Raw genomic sequence first — 15944 nt, forward strand, 5'->3', positions numbered from 1 at the left:
CGGGGCGCCCCCCCCCCCCAAAATAATTGTGACAATGAAAGTTGTAGTCCTAGGTTTACTAGCCCCCCCCCCCCCCCCCCCCCCTGCTCGGCAGCCTTCTAGCCATCGTCTGGATTGGCAATCGTCCAAATATTCATGCTCTGCACCGCCTTTTAAATGCGCACAAGAAATAAGTTCCTTTAAGTATTAAACGTATTACAAGATTTTTATTCCATTTATTCAACTAAATTGTGTACAAAAACCCATCTTTGCCTCCCTGGTTATTGACAACTCATTGCATAAGTATTTGCTGAAACAAAAAATGGCGGATGAATACGATAAGGTGTAAACATTTACTAAATAGTAATTAAGTTTATCGCTTACATTTTAATTGGAGACCGTGCCCAATAGATGTTAATTTACCTTTTATTGGGCACGTTCTCCAAAATAAATGTAAGCGATAAACTTATCTAGTGATTTTGTTGCAATAAGAAAACACGATAATGCAGTTGGTTTGGTCGAGCATTTTAGATTGCACATGTTGTGGATTTGTTTGTAAACAATCATACCATAGGTAATCTTGTTTCAAACCGGAATTGATGTAAATAAAAGTATGTTTTATCATTATAATTAGGGACACACTGTTAATTATTCAAATTATGAACCTGTGAAAATTGTTTAAAGACTGTTTAAAGCAGAAAGAAAATATTTTTTTGAACTTTGAAATTTCTTCGATTTGTGTATCCATGATGAGTTATTGTATTATAAACGCATCACTACCTATTTTATAAGGAAATATACTGATTTTTGTTTTTAAAGCAGCACAAAACATAATTCATTTACTTTTTTATTCTAGTAATATTTGATATACAACTATTAGAAGAGAACTGGAGAAATTTAAATTATTGATATCATATATATTCTATATAAAAGAAAATGTCAGCTCGACGCCTTTGTGGCCGTTCCGGCCTTTGATTTTTTTTAGAAGTAAGATTTTGAGTTATAGGGTTATAGGTATACTAGCCGTCTGAAGTCGATCTGAACATAAAACATTATGCACTGCGGTCAGAAATAATAAATCACTGTATTGTGATATTATTGGTATCAATGAAACACATCTACTTAATATGGATGAAATTTGTTTTGGCTCAAATCGTAAACAGACTCACATCCAAGCCCCTAAAGGTTCAGGTGGAGTTGGACTTTTGATTAAATGCGATCTAAACAACTCAACTTAAACTTAAACAACAACGTTATAAAGTCATTGATCACGCGTACGAGGAATTATTGGTGTTCATTTTGTCAAAAAATTTTCTGACTTTAATTTAATTGTGTATTCATTGAATCTGCATCCGGAAAATTCGCCATGGAGGCGCGATGTCACTTTGTTTTTCTCCCATTTACTTACCCAGGTTTATCTGCATTGTGAAACCGACGCTCTAATCTTATGTCCCCTGTTATATGTTCTGTAGAAGCAATAGAAGACGAATTTCATTTTTTTATTACATTGTACATCTTATTCAAAACTTAGAACCGAATTCTTTACTAGTTTTGGCTTTAATAATCGATTACTAAACATGTCAGACTCGGACTGCACTGGTTTTCTCTTATCTAACTTCTCCTTTGAATCCATGTGCGTGGAAAATCATTATAATTGCGAAAGAGAAAAATATACTGTAGATTAAAGTGATAATAGCACTATAATCACAATAGCTTATTTTTACATGATATAAATAAAGAAGATGGGTGGATAAGGCGTGTAAAATACCCATGCACGGTCGGAAAAGCTACTGAAAAATTAAAATATCAATAAATATCATATTTAAAAAAAATCATATAAAACAATATATATTTAACATATCATTGATTTTAAACCTATAAATTTGTTCAATACTTGGAATATGTTGACTCAAACAGGCGTACACGTATCAAAACCTGCAAATAGTGCCTTTTTTTTTTAGAACTTTAAGGCATTTTCTTTTATAGAGTGGGTCTGGGCTCCATATTTTTCTCATAGTCTTATTAAGGTCTAATGGAAAACAAACCGATTTCAATCAAACAAAAACGTGGAGAGATGACCCAATATACATTAAAAATACTATTTTGTATCCCACAAAAATTGAACGTTTTGAAAAAAATAATACAAGTCCATAAATTCGTAGCCAGAGTGAGACATAATATTAAAGAGCCTACTTTGTTGTGTCTGAAATGGCTCAGTGGTTAGAGTTCCTGGCATAAAGCTAACCTTATATATCTAGGATTTTTATGGTATTTGTTCGATACCACCAAAATGTCAGGCAATATTTTTTTTCTTATTTTTTGTTAAATATATAAAAAAAAACAAGTGAAAAGCTGTCAATGTGACAGCAAACCGGGTTTTCTTTTATGTGAACTTTATCCATAATCCATGTCAACCCATATCCAGTGAAATGGTGTACCCCTATATGCAATATTTTGCCAAAAAGTGACCAAGTTCAAAAGCTGGTATTTTTTTCATAAATAATCAGAAATCAAAATACTAGCAATATGCACACGTCTGATATACCCTATGTACAATTGATCTGCCAAAGTACAATTGATCTTCAAAACAACAACATCCTATCTTGAAAACTGTAGGAGGAGTTATCCGTACAATGAGGGTACCCTATATGCAATATTTTGCCAAAAAATGACTAAGTTCAAAAGCTGGTATTTTTTTCATAAATTATCAGAAATCAAAATCCTTGCAATATGCACACCTCTGATATATGTACAATGGTCTGCAAAACAACAACTTCCTATCTTGAAAACTGTAGGAGGAGTTATCCGTACAATGAGGGTACCCTTTTGGCAGCCGCCCGCCCGCCCGCCATTTTCACAATTTTAATAACCGGATTTTTCCTTCGGAAAACCCGGTTAAAAACTGAATAAAATTAGAAATTGTGCTTTGGCAAACTCGTTTTATAATATATTAATAATAATATAATAATATAATATTATAAATATATAATAATATAATAATATAATATAATATAAATTATATAAATATAATAATAATTATATTTGATTAGATAATAATAATAAATAAATTCAAAATTGTATTTCACGACTAAACTGAATGGGCACTTGCGCCATCTTATTCCTCATTTTCTTTACAAATTTGGAAAGCAATAAAGCTTGAATCTTTTTTAGAATCTTTTTACCGTATATCGCCCAATTCAGGCACAGTTAAGAATTTGATTTTACTTTAAATTCATCATTAGAGTTTTAAAGGGGCATTACCAGTAGGCAGTAGCTAAAGAAGTTTTAGCAATCAAATTCCAACTGTAATGAATACTTGTTGATAACAAAACAAATAACCACTTTTTGTGTAAAGTAATAATAACAGCTATTGGCTCACAGCTTACAAGCAACTAGTGATTTAAGGTTAGACGACACGTTCCTCGAGGATCTTTTTTCCGCATCTTCTCGTTAATTATAAAGAGTTCCAGTAAAACTATTATTACTTAAAATAATTTTTAATTTGATTGATATTTTATTATTGTATTGATATATGCATAGATGGCCAAGTGGTTAGAGATGTGGCCGCTCCTTGCGAGGAGCGCAGGTTTCATAGGTCTTGAGAGCAAGCCCCGGCCCCGGTGAAGCTCCAATATAGTGAATTTTCCTGTGCTGTATATTTTTTTTATTTCTATATCAGCAATTCAAGTTTATTTTTAAAAAGAATATATAGGAGATTGCATACTCTAGTATTTTGCAGAAATGCCTGGTACTTACTTACATGTACTTATTCCTGTTCGCTCCTTGGGGAGCATAGGGCCGCAACCACTCCTCGCCAGCGGACTCTGTTTGGGCGACTTTCTTTAACTGGGCCTAGGTGAAGCCTGCCTCTTTTGCCTCTGACTCTACTGATCTTCTCCAGGTTTGCCTAGGTCTCCCCACCTTCCTCTTTCCCTGTGGGTTCCAATCCAGTGCCTGTCTTGTGATGTTTTCTGGGGATTTAGGTAACGTATGGCCTATCCATCCCCATTTCCTCCTCTTTATTTCAATGTGGATGGGATCTTGTTTGGTCTTTTCCCAAAGGCTTGTGTTTGATATGGTGTCTGGCCATCTGATGTTAAGAATATGGCGGAGACATTTGTTGACAAAATACTGGAGTTTGTTATTGATCGTTTTTGTTACCTTCCAGGTCTCCGAGCCATACAACAGGACTGATTTTACATTTGTATTAAAGATTCTTGTTTTGGTGTTGATGGAGAGTGCTTTTGAATTCCAAATTTGACGTAGGGTGTTGAATGCATGTCTTGCCTTGTTGGTACGACTTTTAACATCGTTGTCAGCGCCCCCGTCCTTGCTGACAATGCTCCCAAGATAGTTAAATTTGTCGGTTTCTCTGATGTTCTCTCCATTTAACTGAATTGGTGTATTCTGTTTGTTGTTCATTCTCATCACCTCTGTCTTTTTAAGGTCTTCCGTTTCCAACGGAAGACCTTATAGTTTTCGTACGATTTCTTATTAAGGTCTTCCGTTTCCAACGGAAGACCTTTTAGTTTTCGTACGATTTCTTCTTCTTCTTATTTTTTTCCACAAATTTTGTGCACGCGATTTCTCGAAAACTATTCGACCGATTTCAATCATTATTTCACAGAAGATGGGACTTGACGTAAACTTCATACATTTTTGAGATTTTTTTTGTCGTCACTTCCGGTACCGATTTATCGGGCATTTTGCACATTTTCACGACCTATTTTGTGCAGAGCTGATCTCAGAAACTATCAGAGATATGACTATGAAATTTTCAGGATAGGTAGTCTATAGTTTGAAGTTGTGCACTATTATGTTGTTTTACGCCAGTGGCGCCATTTCTTGGAGCTCGCCTGGGCTCGAAAATTGAGTACGAATTTTCATTCAAAATTTTCATACGTTTTCATCTGTATCTTTTTATCAGTTGGTATTTTGTTAAGACATATATAACAAAAGTAGTAGATAATTAAACGTTCTTTCCAACAAAAGCAAGAAAAAGGGGCTGGCCCCATAAATTAGGGGCCAAGACACTCGTAAACTCTATTACAAATAACTTAAAAACGATCAAAATTTTGTAATGCAAGATAGAAACAAAGTTGTTGATTGTAGCAATATTTATCAGGTAAAATCATTTTCACACCCATTTATGACGTAATTAGGGATTTTAAGGGGCCAAAGTACTTAAACTTTGATGCAATATATCTAGAGAAGGAGACATATTTTGTTAGGCAATGTAGAAAAGAAAATGTTTGCATTGATGATTCTAATCAATTCCACTAATCAAAACTCCAAAGTCTGTCCCCATTAATGATCTATAGGGCTGGTCCCTAAAATATTCAATCATTTGTATCTCAAAAATGAACAACAATTTTAGATGGGTGTAAGAACAAAAAATGTTAGTATTCGTGAGAACTGTCGATTGAACTCAAGAAAAAGGGGCTGGCCCCTTAAATGAGGAGCCAAGACACTCGTAAACTATATTACAGATAACTTGAAAACAAGCAAGATTTCAAATATCTTTGCTACTTAGCCTTTTTTACAAAATTGATACCAGCGAGATTTTAGTCACTGTAAGTGATTGAGACACAAACTTTTATAAATGATAGACAATCGATTGAAGATATATTTAACGGGTTTTCTTTTGTCAACCGTCACTTCGGGTACTCACCAGAAGAGTTCAAACAATTCATTTTTTTCACAAGTTTAACTGATTATCTTTGGTGTTTCATCTGCTATGATTAACAGTAGTGTACACTAAACATATGTATAAAAAACCCTAGCTTTTATTTTCATAAACCTCTTTTGTTCGTCCGTTTTCGGTCTCGAGACAAAAAACCTAGATTCACCAAGATCGCAGATTTGGCAGAGAATATCGATATTTCATCGTATCATATGAAAACAAAATCGGACGGAAGACCTACTCGTTACTCGTAACGAGATCTAGTTAATGTTTATTTTTAGACCAGTCTTTTCTGCTTCTGCTGCAAGGCGTGACAATTTCTCCTGCGCATGTTGTTGTTTGTGGGATAGCAGGTCAATGTCATCTGCAAAATCCAGGTCCTCAAGGTGTTTGGTGAAGGTCCACTTGATTCCAGTCTTGTTGCCTTGCGTTGTTTCCTTCATGATCCAGTCAATAACAATTAAGAATATTGTTGGTGAAAGAATGCAGCCCTGCCTTACTCCTGTTTCTACTTTAAATGAATGCGAGTTTTCCATTGTGGATTATGTGACATGTGGTATCGTCGTACAGGTTTCTAATGATGCTAATGAACTTCGGTGGTATTCCATAATTTTCCATTAGCGTCCAGATGGTTGACCTATCCACACTGTCAAAAGCTTTTTCAAAGTCCACAAATGTTGAATATAGTGGAGACTGCCACTCAATAGACTGCTCTATGATGATTCGAAGGGTGGCAATGTGGTCTGTGCATGATCTGTTCTGGCGAAACCCTGCTTGCTCTGGTCTCAGTTCCTTGTCCAATGCTTCTTTTATTCTTTCCAAGATTACTCTTGTTAGAACTTTGCTGGCAATGGATAAAAGCATGATACCCCGACAATTTCCACATTGCGACAGGTCACCTTTCTTTGGTAGTTTAATTAGATATCCTGTTTTCCAATCATCTGGAACTTTTTCTTCTTCCCATATCTTTTGTAGTAGATGTTGTAACATCTCTGCAGACTTTGTTGGGTTAGCTTCAAGAGCCTCTGGGGGAATGCCATCTGGACCAGCTGCTTTTCCGTTTTTCAGTGTTTTAATTGCCTTGGTAATTTCTACTCTAGATGGGAGTCCAGTTATGATTTGAAGTTCATTCTTTATTGTTGGTATGCTTGCAGTACCAGGTGGTGGTGGCCAATTTAGAACTTCCTTGAAGTGCTCTACCCATCTAGCTCTTTGTCCTATATCACTACTGATAATCTTTCCCTGTTTGTCTCTCACTGGGGTGTTAGTGTTCACATTCTTTCCTGACAGCGTTCTGCTTATTTCATACAGCTTTTTCATGTTGTTCTGCCTGGCTACTGTCTCTGCCTCTTCAGTCATGTCATGGACAAACTGCCTCCTGTCTTTTCTAGCATTCTTTTTGACTTGTATGTTGGCTTTCCTATATTCTTTTTTCAGTCCCTCTTTTTGTTGAGCATCCTTACACTGGTTAATTTTCTGCTTCAACTCTTTCCTTACTTTAACTATTTCCAATGTTTCTGCTGTCATCCAATCTTTGTGCTCCCTCTTTCTCTTTCCTAAAACTTCACTGCATGCAGTTTTCCAGATGTCTTGGAGCTTAACCCAATGGTCTTCTATAGTTGTTACTGTGATTCCCTCTAGTGCATCGAACTTGTTGCTTATTGCGATGTTAAACTCATCACTTTTTTCTTTGTTTTTAAGAAGGTGGACATTAAATTTGTAGTGAGGTGTTGATTTATCTTTAAATGCTCTGAGTTTCATTCTAAGCGTAGCTGTAACAAGTTGGTGATCTGAGGCTGCATCTGCTCCTCGTCTTGTCCTAACATCAAGCAAACTTCTTATCCATTTTTGCATGATGGTAATATGGTCTATTTGATTTTCTGTCGTTCCATCTGGAGAAGACCAGGTTGTTTTATGTATCTTCTTGTGTGGAAAGATGGTGCGTCCTATGACTAGGTCATTAAAATTGCAGAAATCTGTAAAACGTTCTCCATTTTCATTAATGTTACCAATACCGTGGTTTCCCATGATGAGTTCTTTGTTCGTGTTGTCCTCTCCAACCTTGGCATTCAGATCTCCCTTCACAACTTTTATGTCTCGGCGAAGTGCACGGTCTATCATTGACTGTAATGCAGCGTAAAATTCATCCTTCTCCTGCTCCTCTGCAGCATTTATTGGGACATAACACTGAATGATTGTGATCTTGATCTTCCTTCCCTCTGAGTTGAACCTGGCTGACATGAGTCTTGGCGACACTGATTCCCATGCTACTATCATCGCTTTTGTTGCTTCTGGTGACAACATAAGGGCAACCCCTTGAGTGTGTGCATGATCCTGGTCCTAATGTCCACAGTATATGATGGTTTCTCCTAATTCTAAGCGAACTTGTCTTCTTTCATTCCATCTAACTTCGCTTAGGCCAAGTACTTTGATGTTGTACCTTGTCATCTCCTTTGCTACTTGGGCAGCTTTTCCGACCTCATATAGGGTTATGATGTTCCAGGTCCCTATCTTGGTGTTGGCCTTAATCGACAGAAGATTTGTCGGTGCACTGGCTTCCTGATGGCTTTCACCTGCACATGTCATGAGCTCATCTTGCAAGCCATCTTCCGGATATAGGTCTCGCTCTTGATGTGGTATTGTTGCGGTTTCTGTAGCACTGTGGTTTTTATATGAGGTGGAGTTGCTAACCCCACGCCCAACCCCCTGAACCCGGAGGGCCGGTGGTTTTCTGTTAGGGTTTTCCTTCCCTTAGTCACTGGTTCCGGTTATTTAAAGGCGCCGGAGGCTCGCCTTTCGCCACTGTCACTCAGCTGCCGAGGCATTTCCAGGGTCACCATGGCGAGGAGGTGTGACATGTGACTTGTTGGCAGAACCTATTTGAGACGGTGGGCATTGACTCAAGGTTTTAGTGATGGCACTTAGTGACACTTAGTGACACCCCTCGAGACCCATACCAGCATTTGACCCTGGTAAGGTATCCTGATTTTTTGCAAGAAAGCGTGTCAAAGGAGTAGAAAATCAATAACAAATTCCTGGAAAAAAGTTATACAAAATTGAGGAAAGTATCGTCTCACCTTAAACTTGGTTTGTATTCTCTGAGGGTAGAAATGTGTGTGAAATCATTTGTACTTTTGTTATTCCGGTCTTACATGAGCAAGATCTTTTTCATGTACAGTATTGATTTGCTGTCAAAACAACTTATTTTCATTTCATCTACATAATATTAATAAAAGTTAAATGAAAACAAAAGTAATATATCACAAAAATAAAAATGATTAATTTTTAAACATTATAATCCTCTTCCAATTATTTTTCAAAACGCTGATTTGATATTTTTTTCATTCCTCTGAACCAAGGCAGACTTATTTTGTTGTTTATAATCAATTGTCACTGAGTCAGTGTCTGCGGTAAATGTTTTCATAAAAAATAAGGGATTTATAATATCTGTGACAACGCACGGACGTCATTTGTTAAAAAATAAATTTGTTTAATCTATCTGCTTTCAGTCGGCACGTGGCGAACCACAAAAATCACATGATTCCAGGGACGTCTATGAAGCTATTGCCTTTTATAAGAAAGACTAATAGTGGAGTAACAAAAATAGAAAAAGTCGCCTTTTTCGAGTTTAATTGACAGGCATACCACCAAGGATGAAAGTTATTTTTTCTTAAAAATGTCACCTTCTCTAAGCATTCTTGCCCGGTCAAAGAGTTTTTTTTTAATTGAGATGAAAATGAAGATTTGAGCGTTTTTCAATGTTTGACTTTGTTGTCAACTATAGTTCTTTATTATTAAAAAAAAATTAAGATATTTTCTAGATATACATATAATATTAATTGTTGTCTAAATGTCCGATGCAAGTATATATTTGTAATATTTGTCAAACATCGTATTTATAAACTTTTTAACACCAGCAGGCAAGTTCACGAAACTTTCCTTAGATACATGTATGACTTAAAATTTCATATTGATTTTTATCAAAGTCAATATTAATCGATTCATGAAATAAAGTTTAAGTGATGAAGCGCTGCTAGATTTTTCAAAAATTGATAAAATGTCAAATCATGATATGAAGAAAACTAGACATTGTGATTAGAAAAAGCAAATTTTTACCATCATAGCATAAGATTAAAAATCTAAAATGTATATGAAAATAATATAGAGTTTAAAATATACATTTTCAATTCATATTACAAAACATTGAAGCGCTGCATTTTAGTTCAGAATAGCACTTTGTTGTATAGGTTTGCAACAAAAATTGCTTCAATCAGCAAGAGTTATCTTTCTTTATCAAAAACTATTGAAGGTTTTACATACATGTTTTACATACAGTGCATGATAAATTGCCACAGTTTCTAAATTTTCAGAAACGGTTTTCTGGTTTTAAATTTGGATAAGATAATAGTAAATGGATATATATTTAAGAAATCCTAAAAATGTAAACCAGAGCATTTTGTTGTGTAACACAAAAAGGGAATCAAGTGAATAATCTTTCAGTAATTAGTATGATATCAATATAGGGATATATTGTCTTGAATCAAATGAGATCTTAGGTGGGTTTTTTTTTCAATTCGTGTTCCCATATCTGCTCCCGCAGAATAGAAAAGCCTTATTCAATTTTAAACATTTGAAATTTTGTAAGTTTTAAACGATTATAACTAAGTCTAGAATTTGTAATTGTCTTGGTCACATTTTTCCCAATTATAATTCATTTAGCTCTGTGAACGAGCTATAGTAGATAGAGCAATAAAATTATTCCATCAAAATATTCTCTGGCCTAAAACATCAAACATGTACTGTACATGTACTGAACAAGTACATAAAATTTAGTTATATTTAAAAAAGAATTAATCCATCGGGAGTGGGGGGGATAATCATGTAGATATTGCATCATAAATACTTTATCATTATGATACATTTCTTGTAATATTTTGTAAAAGATTTCTTTACTTTTTTGCCCCCTGCTTCAAAAGAGCCCTGGGGTTCAATTCGTTCTGTACAAACTTTCTTTTTCTATATTTGAATTTAAATAAGTGTATCGCCTTCCAACATAAATTGGGACCCAGCACCACACGTTACACGCCTCAATAATTGAGTTAACAGAAACAATGTGATATCCTAAGATCAACTTAGGACACGTCTTAAGATGTAGCTCGACGATAACATAGGAACATCTTTAGTAGTAGGATATCCTAACCTTATACAACCACTCTTATTTTTTACATTTATTTATACAAATCGAATTTGAGAGACTTTTGTAGGCATTTAACTAGAGAAAATTGTACATGTGTACGTGTCGGTAGTTAACACACCAGGGCTAAAACCAGTAATTTTAATGTATATATTTTTATAAAAATTTACATTTACCTAAAGATGAATTAGTGTCCAATAACAATATAGTCTAAAAAAAAAAAGAAAACAAAAACAATACAATAAACAACCCCTCCCCCATAGAAATCAAAATATGTATCAAGACTGAACTGGCTTACAAGCAAATAATTATTTAATTAAACAACTCTTGTGCATTCATTGAGTGTAAATTAACATTTGATAATCTTGTCATTCAAATACATGTAAAACATAATATAAACTAGACACGATCTCGTTGCGAGCAACGAGGAGGTCTTCCGTCCGCTGAAGACGGAAGACCCTAATAATAAAAGACTGTTTTTGTCTAAATCTTAATTAAAGAGTGTTTTCAACTTGTACTACAGTCCAACACCCTTTTATGTTGAATATTTTAGTTAGAAAATTAGATAAAAAGGAGAGAAAGAAATAGAGAGAAATAAAAAATCTTGGCTCCGGCGAGATTAGAACACACAGCCTTTGCAGGTGTCTCAAAACATGGCTGACGCGAAATAATTCCCGAATTTGCCTTTGAATTTTGGGAGTTTCCGCCCGAGAGAGGAGCTGAGTTTTTGTATGAGATGAAAAACAACGTGTAAGATGTCTGACAATTCAGGTTAGGTAACAGTGCGAGGTCATTTGAAATACTGATGCGTGTTTGTGTCTGGAGTGGGGGGGGGGGGGTGAAAAGACCCGAGCTTGAATTTCGTCTTAAATAAATCGAAAATAGAATTTTGAGGTGTGGATCTCGGATTCGGTTAACAAAAATGACTGATGCATTTTACCCATGTATTTCAGTGTTGAGAATGTTTTTTCGTGTCGTTTACTATTATGTTAGACTGTTTTATTTCAGCAGGATTGATAAAATCTTTATAAATGTAGAAAAAACGAAATCAGTAACACGTAAATTTATTCGGTAAAAATTTGATGACAGTAATTTCCACAGTTCTAACATTCATAAGTAGTTCACATGCTATCGTACATACAGACTAAACGGAAAACAAGACATGCAACAGAAATATTACGCGGCTGCTTACATCCCTTGTACTGTGTAAAGTCCCCGTACAGGCTATACTCGCCGTTTGATCTCAGGAATTTCTTCTTAATTGTTCAATCCGCTGCATATTTCACAGACAATAATAATGGGGTCCGAGGTACATTTACACAAAATTTCATTAGGATTGAGTGAAGGGCTCGGGAGTTAGAATTTTTTTCTACAGTACATGTCAAGCACGCCAATCGAAACTCGAATGCCCAAAAATTCATATCTCTCTTAAAAATCAACGAACAGGTCTGGTGTCATTAGTACAGTAATCTAGACTTGAACTAGGTTGAAAATAAAGGTTCAAGATGACAGATCCAGTAAAATCAGGCCAGGGAAACTAAATGATTTTGAGAATAGGAAGAGGCGGGGGGGGGGGGGGGTCGGTGCATGTACTGTGTAAATTTAATTTCCAGGTATAGGCAATAAGCGCCATTTAATTTCAGGAATTATGTCTTAATTGTTCAATCCGCTGCATATTTCACACACAATAAGAATGGGGTCCGAGGTTCAAATTAGTTAAAATTAAAGGGCAAAGATCAAACATCTAGTAAAATCGGGCCAGAAAAACTAAATGATTTATGAATTGGGGGGGGGGGGGGGGGTCGGTCGTTGACTGCTATAATAAACGTAGAATATTAAATTCTAAATATCACATATTACACAATTTCTAAATAAAATACATATGTTAGAACAATATATAAGCGTTGTTTGAAAGATGTAACTATTGGTTTTTTTTTTACATCTATTTATTCTTAGGCTCAAACACTCATAAACGGGTGGTCAGTTTTTAAACCTTGTCGCAGTCACCCGTTCGTTTGTATAGTTACGTGTATAAACTTCGGAGGCTTTTCTTAATCCCGACAGGCAACAGATTTGTATCAGTATATAGACATGCACAAAAAAGGAAAAAGTACACCATCTTTAATAAAAATGACTTTTTAGCGTTGACTTCCAATCAGTAAGAAGACAATCATTTAACAATGAATTTCAAATTATTTGAATCCATAGACATTATCCCGTAACTTGATATAAAATATGTATAATTTTTGGACGCCAATGTACATTTAGCTTCTGTCCAATTTACTCCACGTTACCTGTACTAGTTCTTATTCAAATGCTAAAACATTTGTACTTGAGAGAGAGAGAGAGAGAGAGAGAGAGAGAGAGAGAGAGAGAGAGAGAGAGAGAGAGAGAGAGAGAGAGAGAGAGATTACATAGCGTTTTACAATGTTCAGGAAATCAATAAATAAGCAACCTATGTCAATAAACGCATGTATACATGCATATGTGTATCTATATATGGAATTAAATACTAAGCACTCCTTTTTAAGACGAGTAGAATAACGTGGGTGCATTGCTAAATGTTGTGTGCATACAGTCATTGAGATGGCGGCATTTCTTTGATGCCGGCAAAGCGACCCAGCGAACTCTAATGCGGTCGAACTGCAGGGGCACTTCGGCGGCATGTCTTTGATGTCGGCGATGCGACGAGCTCTATATTTGTCCTAAAAAAAGCCGCTATCTTTTTTTTATTTATGACAAAAATAAAACGGAAAACATTCAAATTCATCATTTTAAAGATAAACCCATTAATCAAAACACAAATGAGAGAGAAAAAAGATTCGGCACTCAGGGACTGAACCCGGGTCGCCTGGGCACAAGTCCACCACTCTAACGACTGAGCTACGCGGACCCTCGCTTCAGAACTTTGGAGTCCAAAATCTAAAGAACTCGTGGATTGATTTTAAAATGAATTTCATATTCTGAAGTTTTGAGAGCGTCTCTATCGAATGAAAAAATAAAAAAATTCAAATCGAAAAAATTAAAAAATTAAGGTTTTTCATTTCCTTCCGGTGACGACCGGAAGTGACGGCGGACGTTCGGATATGCAAATGGCACTGCGGCCGTTCACTCTCTACCTTCTCTGAAAATTTGAAAGTCCTATCTTGAATACTTTTTGAGAAAAATTGTGAACAAGCAAAAACATAAAATCTTTAATATCTCGGTACCGGAAGTGACGACCAAAAAAATCTCGTGTAATTTTCTTACAAATTTTGTCATGAATTTTGAAATTTTGCCGTTTCCAACGGAAGACCTTAAATATATCTATATCTGTGTAAAATTTTTACCTCTCATGGTGGCCCTACCAATCCCCTGGGGTTCGTGATTTGAACAAATTTGAATAATTACTACCTGAGGATGCTTTAGAACAAATTACAGCATTCCTGGCCTATTCGTTTTAACAAGAAGATCTTTAAAGATTTTTACTCTATATACATCTATGTAAAAAAAATATTGACACCCCCCATTGTGGTCCCAAATTACCCCCGGGAATCACGATTTGAACAAACGTGAATCAAAACCACCTGGAAATGCTTCCACACAATCCCAGCATTACTGGCCTTTTGATTATAATGTAAAATATGTTTAAAGATTTTTCTCTACGTAATACTCAGTAAAAATTCGGCCCCTCTCCCCACTGAGTCCCCATCCCACCCCCCGGGAATCATGATTTGAAAAAAAAAACATGAATCTACACTACCTGGGAATACATTCACTTAAGTTCCATCATTTTTGGCATGACCTAATGGTTTTAAAGAATTTAAAGATTTTTGTCCATATTCTTATGCAAAAATTTGACACCCTCCCCCTCCATTGTAGCCTCACCCTACCCCTGGGGATCATGATTTTAACAAGAATTTACACTACATACGGATGCTTTCACACAAGCTTAATTCAGCTTTTCTGGCCAAAAGGTTTATAAGAAGAAGATTTTTGAAAAATAGCAACAAATTTTCAAAAATTCCTAATTTTCTCCCCTTTAAAAAGGATGTTGCTGTTTATTTTAATAAAATTGAATTCCCCTCACCTATGGTGCTACACTATGTACCAAGTTTGGTTGACATTGGACCACTTATTCTGAAGAAGAACATGAAAATGCGGAAAGTTTATGACAATGACGACAGAAAACATTTGATAAGACAAGCTTACTTGAGCCTCCACTTCACTTCAGATGAGCTAAAAGCATTCAAAATATGTGTAGACTGCCATGTTACCGACTATTATATGTTACTCGAGCTTTTTTTAATTTTCAATTTTTTTTAATTTTTCATATTTTAATAGTATATAGACTGACAGAGAGAGCATTACTTTCTCACAGACTCTCGCACACAGCAAGTTGGTACAATGTATTGATATATACCTATATACATGTATATAGATACACACAGTACAAATTATCTCAAGAAAAAGAATAAGATTAACATCTTCATCATTATTGATGTGTTAATTAAATATTTATACAGGAAAGAGACAACTCCATGGTGACCATCTCTTTGTAAAGTCTTCAGTAGTAAACAGTTTCATTTCAGTATTGTAATAGGGTTGTAAGTAGGACATTAACATTTCAAAACATATCTTTATGTCTTTTCTCGACCTTTTAAAAATATATTTCTATACCAATATAATTATCAAATTAACTACGTGACCCATTTCTGGATTACCTAATAGAACACTCTGGATATCAAATGTTATTCTCTTGCCAGATCTATTAAATATATAGTCTGACAAATTTGTTCAAAGACTCAAGATTAGTGGGCATTGTTAGAATAAATGCTTAAAAGTTTCAGGCTCAACATACATATTGCACATAAATTATTGTTTTTTATCTTAGAAAGATACAAAAATTTATTCATACCTAAAATTCTATGAATTATTCTGTAATTAAACCATACCAGTTCTGTATCTTTTGTGATTAACTTAAGCGTTGCGATATATGTGGTTCCAATTAAAGTCTGGTTCAAAATTTAAGTCAATAACCCACTTAGATTCACATATTGGCCTATGCTGTAGTTTTGGAATAAAAAAGTCATACAATGTTTTTGAGCC

Source organism: Crassostrea angulata, chromosome 1, assembly GCF_025612915.1.
Source record: "Crassostrea angulata isolate pt1a10 chromosome 1, ASM2561291v2, whole genome shotgun sequence".
Lineage (NCBI taxonomy): Eukaryota > Metazoa > Mollusca > Bivalvia > Ostreida > Ostreidae > Magallana > Magallana angulata.